The sequence below is a fragment of the Podarcis tiliguerta genome, assembly GCF_965153285.1.
Source record: "Podarcis tiliguerta genome assembly, chromosome: 10".
Classification (NCBI taxonomy): Eukaryota; Metazoa; Chordata; class Lepidosauria; order Squamata; family Lacertidae; genus Podarcis; species Podarcis tiliguerta.
In genome coordinates, this window is record NC_139543.1 from 42,461,815 (window position 1) to 42,475,234 (window position 13,420).

The window sequence follows — 13,420 nt, forward strand, 5'->3', positions numbered from 1 at the left end:
TCAGTGTCTTCATTGTGTTCAGCTATATGACTTTCAAAACTGGCTACATTTTAAAAAGCAGAAATGTTAACATCTGAAGTGCAAATGAGACACCTACTCAGTAATTGGCATAAATGCAATTGTTTTTGTTTGCTGCATCCTATTACCCTAAATTTTTGTGATCAGTGTTTCTTTAAAAATGTCACAAATGGGAGAGAGAAGGATAGTCATGGTACTTTGGGACATATTATTTCTAAAACTGCCATCAATTCACATCAACCTTTGTTTTATATTTAGAGAAACATGTTTTGAATTATTTTTAAATTATGATGTTTATGTCCATGGTTAACATAGAACCACCCAGGATACACCACTAAGCCAAAAATGTATTGGATATTTTTCCTCCCTGGCAGATCCGGGTCTCAGATCCTTGCAGAATCATCTACTGTGCACACATCTCCTCTTTCAAGCTTGGCCAACATACCGGAAAACAGAGAGAGATCCATTGCATCCAGTCTCCCAATAAATCACTAATGCTGCTTTGTTGTCATTGCTACCATTGAGTTCCAGGGCTTATTCCCATTAAGAGGATGATGCTAAAAGCTGTGACAGTGGACTGATAGAAAGGATGGGGAGAATCTTCTATTAAGCAAGGTCAAGGGTGGAGAAATGATGGCACAAACAAAAAAATGCTATTAAAAATAATGGTCTTGCCCAGAAAAAAAATAAAATCCTCCGTTCTGCATTGCCAAGTCATGACTGGAAGGCCAAAACAACAATAAAATATAATCTAAAAACTTAAAATATAATCTAAGTCCCAAAACTATGAATAAATAAATACTGTAAAATAAATAAATAAAAGACCAATGGCAGTTGTACTGTGTATTCCTGCATTCTTATCTGGGAACTAGAAATGTTCCAGTGCTTGGACTTCCATCACTAATGAATGGTCCACTGTGCTGTGTCTTCCATGAAATCCCTGTCTTTCTTCTCTACTTCCTACCAAAAAACGTCTGACCCAAGAACTGCTTTTTTGCCATAAGAGTAAAATACAGAGATTAAATAACTCTTTATTTAGCTTGCAATACTCTAATCCCAGACTTTGGGTTTTGCACAGCAGCACCATTTATACTTCAGATGGATACAACTGCTGATGCAACTCTAGTTCTGCTGCAAGTTAGGAGCACTGGCCTATACTCTAGTATTCCTTTTAGTACAAAACCGTTTTGTCGTGGAATAATTTCTCCCATGACAGTAGACATCTGTCATGGATGAGCTAGTTGAGATTCCTGCATTACAGGGGTTTGACTAGACAACCCTCAGAGTCCCTTCCAAGTCTGCAATTCTATTATTCTTTCAGAAGGTAAGCCATTTGGGAAGAACCCAATAGCATGACAATGTTTTTTAGAATGTTTAGAGATGATGAACATATGCAGAATTTTCCTGGTATGCCAACGCTAACTTCAGTTTGTCTGTTTTGGGGCATTTAAGATGAATGATGCAGGTGGAAACACAATCAATATTTTTAGAAAATCTATGGACAGGAATGCTACTCAGCATTATGAGGGCCACCGCCTATCCAACACGGGGTATAAAACCATAGTATAAAGATAGAGAATTATATAATCCATGTTAAGTTCTTTAAAGTGGATTGCCTCCTAGATTGCTAGAAATGTTAATCTGCTCTTGATATAAGCATGCTCATTAAATAGTGCAGATATAACATACTATTACTGATGACACTTTACATTGCAGGGCCTCATTTTAAAATCAAAGATGTCCTCACTAAATTTAATTTGTAAGCATGAGTGCTCTGCTTTGCTTTGCAATGCTTGCAGTTAGGCCACAAAATATAATTAATTCTGCTTTCTATCTAGGGACTTTTAACCATTAATCTACCTAATTGTTAATATATATTTTTGTATGATTTGTGCCTTTCTATCTTCCTGGTTCACTTATTCTGTATTTAATTCAGTTACTCAAACTGATAACATCCTTAAGCACCTATAGTGGCCCGATCATTTAGGAAGGCAGCAGTCTAATAACTTTAACTGAAAATGCAACATTAACGAAGTAGGATGACAAGTCTTTGGCCAATTAGTCAGTTTACTGAGCAGACTTCTGAACACTTGATTATTTGTTAACAAATAATCTTCAAAATATTTTGTGGGTTTGATCCCTATGTGTATTTTTAAAAATCACAAACTGTTAATAAATTAAAAGCATAAATACTTTAGCCAGTTATCCCCTCCAGATTATATTCCTGTCACTTTTAAAAATACCAGGTATGATTGTGTGTCTGTTATCAGATCCTTTACTTAGCGATCTATAGGTGCCCTCTTAAGTGCACTGCTAGAATTACTATAATACGTATACTGCACATAAATGAATAGTTAGATTTCAACTACCTATTGCACAAACCCGATCAACCATTTTAACTCAGAACCACAATATTAATTTAAGGTATCCAGGTTTGTGGATACATTTATAGAAAAGATAAAAATATCATATTTCACATTTTCAATAAAAGCATTTTCACATTTTCACTCTCCCTCTCTCTGCTTTACTAAAAGGAAGTACCAACTTTCTTTCCCCCTCCTAATAACATTTGTTAGCTAGCAAATGGATCTATGGCCTAGCCTGCTTTAAACACATGATGTGTGCGCCCCCCCCCCCAAGAGAGCTCACCCACCCCCCAGTATACCATCCACATCACTAAAAATTAAAGTTGAATTATGCATCAGCACTTGTGAGAAGCAGTGCTGAGCACTCACAACACCAAGGGCATATCACTGAATGAGACTGAAGCTTTTGGGGTTTCTTTTTTTAGATTTAAAGGGAAACCTCCTTTACCCATTTTTTCTTTTCTCTAATTACTTCTCACTCTGCTTCTCACTTGGGACATGAAAATGAGGCTGGTGCCGTAGTGTTAGTCAATGCAGAGATCCATTTTTGTATCATATTTGTGAGATTGCTTGCAACTGTATTAAGTTGCACTACATACCCTGTTAAAGGTTTTTTCTATTTACAGAGTTGCTTGGAATGGCAGCTAAGTCCCTATGTAGATACAGGCACAGAGAGAAAAACAGAAAGTTTGGGGCGAGTTCCCCCCCTCCCCCTTAGAATTAATTACTTCTCTAAAAATAACCAACATGCTATTCACAGTCTTTCAAGACTGTTCGTCAAGTGATGCCTTTTCCCAGGGCTCAGGAGAAATTAGAAAAAGGTAAAAAATGCTGACCCATCACTGTCTGTCTGCTTCAATGGGTGCTTGGAGCTCAGAGTGTGACTCAACAAGTGGACCAAACTACTAGACGAGACAAAAAAGAACAGAAACAAACCCTCTTGCACCTAGCAAGCTGAAACATCAGGGCCATGTGTCCTAGCTTGTCCACCAACCTGCTGCAGGTCAATGACTCACGAAGATGGCCTTCATTGACTGTTAGCTGAAAATGCTCAACATTTACCTAAGTGCTCTACAGGAAACCAGACTCACTTCTAATGGCAACCTCCAATAGAAGAACTACGCCTTTTTATGGCAAAGAGGGCATAGAGAAGAACCATGTATTCATGATGTAGAAACTCTCTTCTGTCTGCAATAGAACTGCCAACAGAGGGCTCAGAACACTTGTTCTTCGTCTGCCTCTCAACCACATCGTCCAGTTAACATCTTGAGCATCTGCACTCCCACCATGTGCTCTGACATACAAACAATGGACAAGTTCTATGAAGAACTAAACCAAGCTGTCAGGAGGGTCCAAGCTTACAGACACCTAGCGCTGCTGGGAGAATTCAATGCCAGAGTTAGGGGCAAGGGTCACACATGGGACTACTGCATAGGCCACTTTGGTACCGGCAGCATGAACAAAAAACGGACAAAGGCTGCTTGTATCACTGCCTCTGCATCACAAACATGTTCTTCACTCACAAAATGCATGAATGCATGAAGAAAGCCTTTGGATCAACAGTCAGGAAAACTACTTCACGAAAATCAGCACAGACTGCAGCAAGCAGATGAACCAATGGGCAGAGCACTATCATGAACTGTCCTTCCCCAAAACATGGTTGCTGATGCAGCAGTTGACAGCATCTAGACTCTACCTGTCTTGGAAGAGCTGGATCTCCCTCCCTCTCTCCCTTAATGAGCTGAAGAACAGCATCAATTCCCATGCATGTGGTAAAGCCCCAAGACAAGAGAATCCCAACAGATGTGCTGAAAGCCAGCCTGAATGACAGGCTCTATCCCAAGTCACAATGTGGCTTTAGAGCTCAGAGGTAACATGATTTTCTCACTGCATCAGCTGCAGGAGAAATGCCAAGAGCAGAGACACCCCTTGTACATCACTTTCATAGGCCTGATGAAGGCCTTTGACCTCGTCAGCCCAAAAGGACTCCTCACACTGCTCAATAAGAAAGAATGCCCACCTAAGCTCCACAAGATATTGTGTCCTTCCACAAGAACATGTGTTGCACCACCCAGTATGATAGCTCATCTTTGGATGCCTTCCCTATAAAGCGTGATGTGAAACAGGCCTGTATTCTCTTTTTGGCATATTCTTCTCCCTGCTGCTCTCAAATGCTTTCAGCTCAATTTAAAACAGTGTGTACATCCATTCAAGGAGCTATAGGGGTCCGTTTAACCTAGAACATCACCATGGCACAATAGAAGTATGGTGGGCCCTTATCCAAAAGATGTTGCTTGCAGATGATGCAGCCTTGCCAGCACACTCTGTGAAAGCTCTGCATAGTCTTATCAACCATTTTGCCCAAGCCAACATGGAATTCAGCCTTACCATCAGCCTGACAAAGACCAACATCTTGAGTCAGGATGTTGCCAGCACTCTGTGCATCAGCACTGGTGGCCACACGCTTGAGATGGTAGATGATTTTGTCTACGTGGGTGCCACCAATATGCATAACCAGCAACCTCTCCATTGACACTAAGCTGGACAAGCATATTGGCAAGGCAGCTACAGCAATGGCTCATCTCTCCAAAAGGGTATAGGAAAATGCTAACTACTAGGCTTGCATGTTGAGCGCTTTGTTTTATGGTAGTGAGATGTTGCACCAAAGCACCTCGGGGAAGCTGTGCCTGCAGCCGCGGGAAGCAGTGGTGGAAGAAGCAAAGGGGGGAGAGAGCGGGGGGTGGGCAAGCAGTGGCAAGAAAGATGTGGCAGGGGGAAAAGAGGTGAGAGAATGCCGTACCAGCATGTATCACCTCAAAAAAAGCTTGATAAAGGGTCTGGAAATCAAGCCTTATGAAGGACAGTGGAGGGAGCTGAGTATGTTGAGCCTGGAAAAGAAGAGACTGAGAGGATATATGATAGCTATATTCAAATACATAAAGGCCTTTCACATGAATGATGGAGCAAGCTTCCTTTCTGTTGTTCCAGCGGGCAGGGCCCAAACCAATGGATTCAAATTACAACAAAGGAGATTCTAACTAAACATCAGGAAGAACTTTCTGATGGTAAGAGCTGTTTGACAGTGGAACAGACTTCTTCAGAAGGTGGTGGGCTCTCCTTCATTGGAGGTTTTTAAGCAGAGGTTGGATGGTCATCTGTCATGTCTGCTTTAGTTGAGATTCCTGCATTGTAGGGGGTTGGGCTAGATGACCCTTGGGGTACCTTCCAACTCTACAATTCTATGATTCTACTATCTGGATGAAATTCCACCACTGAAGTTTTTTTTTAAAAAGTTCCTGAAATGAGTTGGTAGTGCACTGAGGAAAGGATGACATTGCTTCTTTTCAAACCAGCACTGCATAGGTACTCTAGAGAAGAGGTAGCATAGCAGAATCATGTGGTGTCCTGAAGGTACATCATCTTAAAAGAAAGAGAGAAAGAAAAGAGCTAACAAAACGAAGCCAGCAAGTATTGTTTGTGATGTAACAGGCTTGGTCAAGTGCCCAAGACAATCATGCATCCCATTCACCTATCAAAGCAATCTTCTTGAAAGTCCCACTGACAAAAGTGCCTGCCTATAGTAATTTCTTGGCAAATCTGCAAACCTGAAATCAAATGAGTTTTCAGAAATGCCTGTATCTATCATATTTGTTGGTTCACAGTGAGACGGAGGGCGGGGCGGAATCATGCAAAGGAGTAGTCACCCTGTGACCTCTGCCATCACTTACATGTTGCCATTAAGTGTTGGACTTGAACATGGAAAACTCAGGTTCACATTCCTGCTCAGCTCTGAAGATCAGTGGGTGGCATGGGGCAAGTCTCAGCCTAATCTCTCTTAGTTGTTCCGAGGATAAAACAGTACCATGACTGATTGGAAGAGGAAGAATGTGAATCACAGTAAGACTAGGGGCCAAAGGAGCAGGACTTCCATTTCCAGGATTCCCATAATACATATATGAAGCAATTCCTCCTTGGGTTTGCCTTCATTCTGCACACTCCTCCCTGTATTTGGCTACAGCCCTGGGAATTCCTAAGCGGCACAGATGGAGCCCCTGCTGCATCCATCCTAACATTGACAAATCAGCCAGAGTGTTTAACTTCCTCCTTTGCTGCTTGAGGATCAAGTTTCTATGCAGAGAGACCCTCAAATCCTTTCAATCAATTCTGCTTTTCATCTCTGCAGTCCCATGGGTGTTCTCTTAAGTGCTTATCTCTGAAGAAGTCTGAGGTGATAACAACACCCAAGGGAATTCCACCATGATCCCAGGGTTAAAATTGTTTCTCTTTGCTGAATAAGGCAAAAAGTGGCAGAACAAAGGGAGGGGAGGCAGGTAGTTGAAACAGGAAACCCAAAGAAAGTTAAGAATGCATATGAATTAAGTTAAGCTTCCCATACAAATTCTATCCACTGAGATAAAAATACAAATAAATGGAAAGGCTGTAATGGGCTGGGGGTGGAGAAATAGAAAAGATTATTAGGCAAAGAATGATAGCATAGCTGTTGCATTCCATCTTCACTGTCCAACGCTGTAAAAGGATAGTTTCCCTTCAAGGGGAAACTGTTCCCTAGTAGGAAGATGATAAGGGACTTATGTATAATTTGTGCATGGCTATTTTGATTCCACTCAAATCACATCATTTATTTCCTCATGTGCAAAGCAGTCCCTTGGAAAGACAACTACGCCATAGAGGTAATATATAAATCAAATACTACATACATAGTCTCCAATCCTTTATTAGCTTACATGCTTATTTGTGGGCCATTATTAACAGCAACTGCTATATTTCTCTGCAACTTCTTATATTCCAAGTCAGTAGTAGTAACCAACGTTTTTGGCAAGCGTGCCATGAAGCCCTAGGTATGAGGCAGTGCTACAATCTTATTATTTATTTCATAAAATTTATACACCACTTGATTGTAAAAAGCACACCCTCAAAGTGATTTCTACAAAAAGGTAAAACAGTATGATCAAGAAAAAGCCACAACCGTACTTTAAAACATACTAAGGTTAAAATACCAAAACAAATTGAAATTATCTCAACTCTCTTAAGCATCCAGGTAGGCTTGTCTAAACAAGAATGTTTTTGCAGGCGCCCACAAAAAAGAGTACAGTGAAGGCACCTGCCTGATCTGAATTGGCAGGGAGTTCCAAAGGGCAGGTGCTGCCACACTAAACGGTCAAGTTCTTACAAATGCAGAGCAGGTATTATGTGGCACCTGTAGCAGTGCTAGTTGCGCTGATCAAAGATGTCAAGTGGGCACATGTGGAGCAAGGTGATCTCGTAAGTGCACAGTACATGTGTACTGTGACTCATGGAGGGTTGGACCACTGAGTTCCAACTGATGAGACCAACCCCAGACTCTTCCTGGAGGGGGGGGGCGTAGCTGGGTCTGCACCACAATGAATGAAGATGATGATGGTGATGATTGGCCTAACAAATGGACCATTGATATATGTAAGGTCTTTTTCTTTTGCCCCTGTGGTACTATCAAAATACATAGTATGTTGGTACAATGATCTGTGCATTCTGTATGTGCGCACACTCCCTTCTACATATTGCCTGGAATGGGGGTTTGATTGATAATAAAAGTCAGTAGGGCCAACTGGCCCCCAACCACACCTCCCAAGAGAACAGTATTTATTCTAACTCTATCTAAGAAGTGTGAGATAAAAAATAAAATAAAATGTTACAAATAAAATGAGGAAACATTTTCATATCACCAATTTTTATACATTGGGGGGCCCAATGTGTGCGTTGTTTCTATTGGTAAGTGATTGGTGAGTCCAAGATACCCTTAGAAATATTAAGCCCAGCATTTCAGGCACAGGTGAACTATTGCTGCTAACTGGAAAACTGAGGCTATATGTGTAGCTATCAAGAGAGGCTAAAAATGTATGACGAGTCCAGGCATAGGCAAACTCGGCCCTCCAGATGTTTGGGGACTACAACTCCCATCCTCCCTAGCTAACAGGACCAGTGGTCAGGGATGATGGGAATTGTAGTCTCAAAACATCTGGAGGGCCAATTTGCCTGTGCCTGGACTAGTCATTCACATGCACCTTTGCAGATAGTGCTTATTCCATTTCAGTGTGAAGACCAACATGTGAAGAAACTGCTAAATTTCTCCCCCTAGTGACTGCAGAGCTTTAATCATTTATGAGCTATCATGAGAGAGTGCTTGGAAATTGTCGCCCTGTCTATCTAAGCCCCAACTTCAGTTTTCCACACACATCTTAAGACGATAATTTTTAAAAGCAGGGAATAAACCCCAGTGAATACTGTAGCGCCTACTTCCAAGTAAATGTGCAGAGGGTTACACTATGTGGTTCTTTCCTCACCAGTTCATATTCCTACATTGTCCCACTAAAGGGTAGGGAAAGGCACGGTAGTGCCTAAGGCAAAGTCTACTGAGACATGACAGATTCCATCATAATTCTTCTACTCACCCCAGCAAAGATAAAGCACTGTTAATTCACTTAATCTCCTATCCCAGGCACCTCTACTGCTTGTGCATGGAGATTTATTGACCGTTTCCTTTAGTCCATCATACTCTAGGCTTTTCTGGGATATCAAAAGGAATTTACGGCCTATGGAAGTTAAATAAGCTGCAAAAAAAAGTGCTCTCCTTTGTCACTTTGTATTAGGCTGCCCCACACCTATCTGTTACCTCTTAGCTATGACGGCAGGACTTTGGGACAGAAGTCCAGAACCTCACTCAACAGAGTAAGCAAGAAGACTGCCAAACATAGCAGGCCTGACTGACCACCTTTTGAAGTAGAATCAAAGTAAGGGAAAACGTCAAAGGTCATCTGCACCCCTGCCAGTACAGATAATTCACATAACCAACTAAAGAGCCTATCAGCAGCCTATCAGACTGCTATGTTTAGACATTAAAATTACCTATCTAAAAAAACCCCTTTTGCTCAGTTTTCCAGCTTCAACTTGCTAAGAAGGGAAATTGCTTCAATCAACTAAACCCTTAAGGAGCTGGAAGTTTATTGAACATAAAGAGCTCTGCTGGATCAGGTCAAAGGTCATCAAGTCGAACATCTTGTTTTCACTGTGTGCAGATGCCAACGGGAAGACCACAGCCAGGACCCAAGTGCAACAGCAACTCTTCCTTCTTGTGTTCTCCAACAACTGGCATTCAGAGGCATCTTGCCTCCAACAGTGAAGATAGAACAACAAAGCCATGCCACTGATAATCTTGTCCTGGCTGGTATGTAGGAGAACAACTGTAAGAGTTGTTGTGTGCAAGCGGAAGGGCTGGGAGCTGGAGGGAGAGACATTCCTTGCTCTGTGCTGAACATAATCTGTGGCTTTGGGCACCCCTGGAAACCTAACGGGAAGCCAAGCACCCATTCTATGTGAGGGTAATTGAAATCACCCATTGCTACAGCATTTCCTCCTCTGGATGCCTCCTTTGATTTCATTTCCCATCTCAAGATCAAGCACAGATCACCCTGTGCTTTTTGGACAGTGGGATAATTATATGTTCCCAGTACTAAACTACTCTTGTAGCCCAGCATTACCACTCACAGTGATTCTGTGGAGAAGTCTGTCCCTTTTTGGATTCCTAGCTTGTTGGTCTCTTATGTCCTCTGTGATGTACAGAGCAATATCACCTCATATATATTGTGTTTATAAATGGTGAACAGATGAGGTCACTTCCAAGGTAACTTTGTGGCTTCACGTGCATAGAAACCTTGACATCATCACAACTAACTGTCAAGTGACTGAATTAATTATTCTACGTCCAGATTCTCAGAGTAGGCAAAGGCACCGGTATTAAAATGTCCAAATGTTTCCATAGTCCATGATCACATAGGACCGTTTAAGATGAAAAGCCTGTGGAATCAGGGTAAAATCCAGCTCATTTCCCTCTCACTCAGGTATCCTGCGAATTCCACATGAGCCTATTTATTTGAATTAATCTGGCTTTTTATCGTGGGGAGGGGTGGGGAGAGATGGTGTTTATTTTTACACAAGAACCAGCCAACTATTTCAGGAGAGACTGAATAACATAAAAGGGAGGGCATGCAATAGTTAAAGAGTCATTTAATATGTTTGATAAAGATGTGTTCTCACTTCTAAGCGAATTGGGTCTAAGCTGGAATCAGAATCCAGTATCCCAAATTGAATGAAACTATCAACTTGAGGAATCCTTCTGAGTAACAAGACTAGCACAATTATTATCCATTCTATAATAAGTCCTGAGTACATGCCATGTTCATAATAAAATATCCCCCAAGTTACACTGCAGACTATTATAGTATACATGGCGTTTTCATTAGCACATGCTTGCTTTTTAAACAAAGTTTCCAAAAGCTCAAAACTGTCAATAGAAACATAAATAACACTTCAACACACGCAGTTTCAAACGCAAAGAATGCTGTAAATACTAAGCAAAGCAGGGAGAAAGACATGATGCAATGGTGTGTAAGTCAGTGATTTTAAAACACCCTCCAACATACCTAGTATGAAGCCAACACGCTTAAAGCAAATATATGAGCTGCAGCTTAGCTCATCTGCATACACATCAAGACTCATTTAACTGTTAGCTCTGAATGAAAACCTCCTCTCTAACACCCTTATCTTGCTTATTCTCATGGTGCACTTTGAACTTCAAAGCTATTATTTTACTCAGTTTGGCTCCCATCCCTCACAACTGAAATCTCACTATTTCTACTGAAACTAATGGGACTTCAACGAGAGTAGCTGAATTGCAGTTTGGGAATTTAAAAGACCTATAAGGGTGTGTTTTGCTGCCCCTCCACATTATTTTTACAGCAGCAGTGGGTTTTGTGTCCAGCTGGCATCACATGTGAGTTGATAAGAGAAACTCTTCTAGCTGGCCAAGGTTAAGTCTTATAGAAAGCAACCACTATGTTTGCCTGGTTCAGATAGAAAAGGCAGGAATAGTGAATTGTGGTACATAAAGGCAAAGGAGGAAACACCACAATCACAGAAAGATGAACTATAGGAAATGACCAACACTGAGGCAGGGGGACAAGGACATACAGGGTGAATCTAAAGGCTACCACCACAAGACACTTGGTTGCTTTTGCTGCTACAGACCACTCTTGAATTTCTCAGCAAGGATAAAGCTAAGATTTGTACACACATAGTACTTAATATGCGTGTAGTACTTTAAATTATGCAAAGTACTTCACATGCATTATCTAGTTGTTATCCTTACAACAGCACAGTATGGTAAGTGAGCACTTTTATTCCCGTTACTGGAGATAGGAGGGCCACTTCTCACCCACAGTACTACACCAGCCCGTGGCTCAAGGAACCAATTACTTGAAAAATCAGAAAATGTGACACTTCATATCTTTATAATACACTGGGGGAAAAGACAGATTACTAATGCACCAAGGAACATATTTGTATTTTCAAAATGCAGCCTGTACTGACCAGTGGGGTGGTGATGAGGAACTGGATCCAGACAAGGTGCCAGATTCCAAAATCCCCAACCCTCACAAAGCCAACTTTGACAGGTAGGTGAGACCACCAATCTGTCAATCGGCAGATTAGAAAGGGGCAGCAGCAGGGGGAGGGGATGTTTGACATGTAAAGTCAAAACTACATATAGGCAAAACAACCCCTCGGAACTGCACCCCCGTAAGAAATTTTACCTTCTAGAATTGGTGCAAGATCTTGCTATGGCCTTGAGAGCCCAAGCAATAATCTCTCAGAGCCCAGTAAGCAAGTAGAAAGCTTAAAAGCTCTTTCTGTGCCAGGAAAACCCAGGAAAAAAAGAGATTTTAAGCCCTCTGCCTTGCATGCATTTAATTTGAATGATTGCATCTGACTAGCCACCACATGCTTAAAACTGCAACAGGGCAAGTGAAATCTGCATAAGTTGAGATCCTACTGTAATGACATCTAGTGGTTGACATCAGTCAAAGTTCAAAGGTGGTAACTGCCGATCAGCTGATGGAAGTTACAGCAACCTCATTTGAAGATGTGCTTTCAGCACCAATCCAATCACCATCCCAGCGTCAATCAAAGAGTGCCTTCGAAGAGCCTTGCTCTGGAACGGGGGGAAACCGCTCTGTTTCTGAACAGAGCATTTTTTTCTAAGCGGAACTTCATTTCCCTATCTCCAGAAGAAGTGGTTTGGATTCAAAGCACTTACTCCAGTGCTTTAAACCCAAAGCACCTCCTCTAGGGAGCTCCCTAGTGCCATGGATCCTATTGGAGTACCAATCAGAGCTGAATGAAAGCCCTGCTTGCAAAGAAAATATCATAGAATCATAGAGTTGTAGAGTTGGAAGGGACCCCAAAGGACATCTAGTACAATGCCCTACAATGCAGTGGGGCAAGTAGCCATGGCTTGTGGGAAGCTACCTTGTGGACCAAACTGGCAGCTGTGGCAGGCCTAATTAGGCCCACAGGCTGCAGTTTCCCCACCACTGATATGTATGGTAGGGGTAATGTGCATAACAACCAGCCACTGTGTGCATTCACCATACCTCATGGGTAATGTGTGAATAACCCATCCATTAAGAGGAAACTGTGTTCACATTTTTCAATCATTATATATACTCTCCAACAGGCCTTGGGGAACTTGCATATTTCAACAGGTTTTTGTACACTCTCTGAACAATATGCACACTCTCTAGTCAAATTCACACTTTCCAATAAATGTGCCCTTTGTTGCTATCTCAAGTTCAGAGGTGAGCAGCCTATTGACCAAAAATTCCATGCAGAACACTGTCTAATTTTATGCATGCACATAAACAGGACAGAACTTAATAGACTTAATTTGACGTAGTAATCTGACATTTGAATTAGTCCTTGCTAAATGAACTGATATTGGAATGGTTATTAGAAATCCCAATGCAACACTGTTGCCACAGTCATAGTTTTCTGCTTTGCATAAACTGATTTTCCTTTTAGACACAATGTAATTGTCTAGTTTATGGGAAAACCAAAGTTATCCCAGATGCTTCGACATGGTAATTTCCCCAGAAGTGGGGAAAGTAGTAGCTCCAAGAGATTATACGTAGTAGAGGTGGATTGCA

General features: G+C 41.5%; 1 protein-coding gene and 1 long non-coding RNA gene across 17 annotated transcripts in view; one reads left to right on the forward strand and one right to left on the reverse strand.

Moving 5' to 3' along the window:
* The window catches only part of LOC310658443, a 58,745-nt gene extending 58,227 nt beyond the window's left edge, over nt 1–518 (forward strand). For all 3 annotated transcript variants that reach the window (XR_014502317.1, XR_014502318.1, XR_014502319.1), the window contains one exon: nt 393–518. This is a non-coding gene — a long non-coding RNA (uncharacterized lncRNA). The remainder of the gene's footprint in view (nt 1–392) is intronic.
* The window catches only part of GRIN2B (glutamate ionotropic receptor NMDA type subunit 2B), a 282,448-nt gene that overhangs the window by 217,917 nt on the left and 51,111 nt on the right, over nt 1–13,420 (reverse strand). The gene's annotated exons all lie outside the window — the stretch shown is intronic.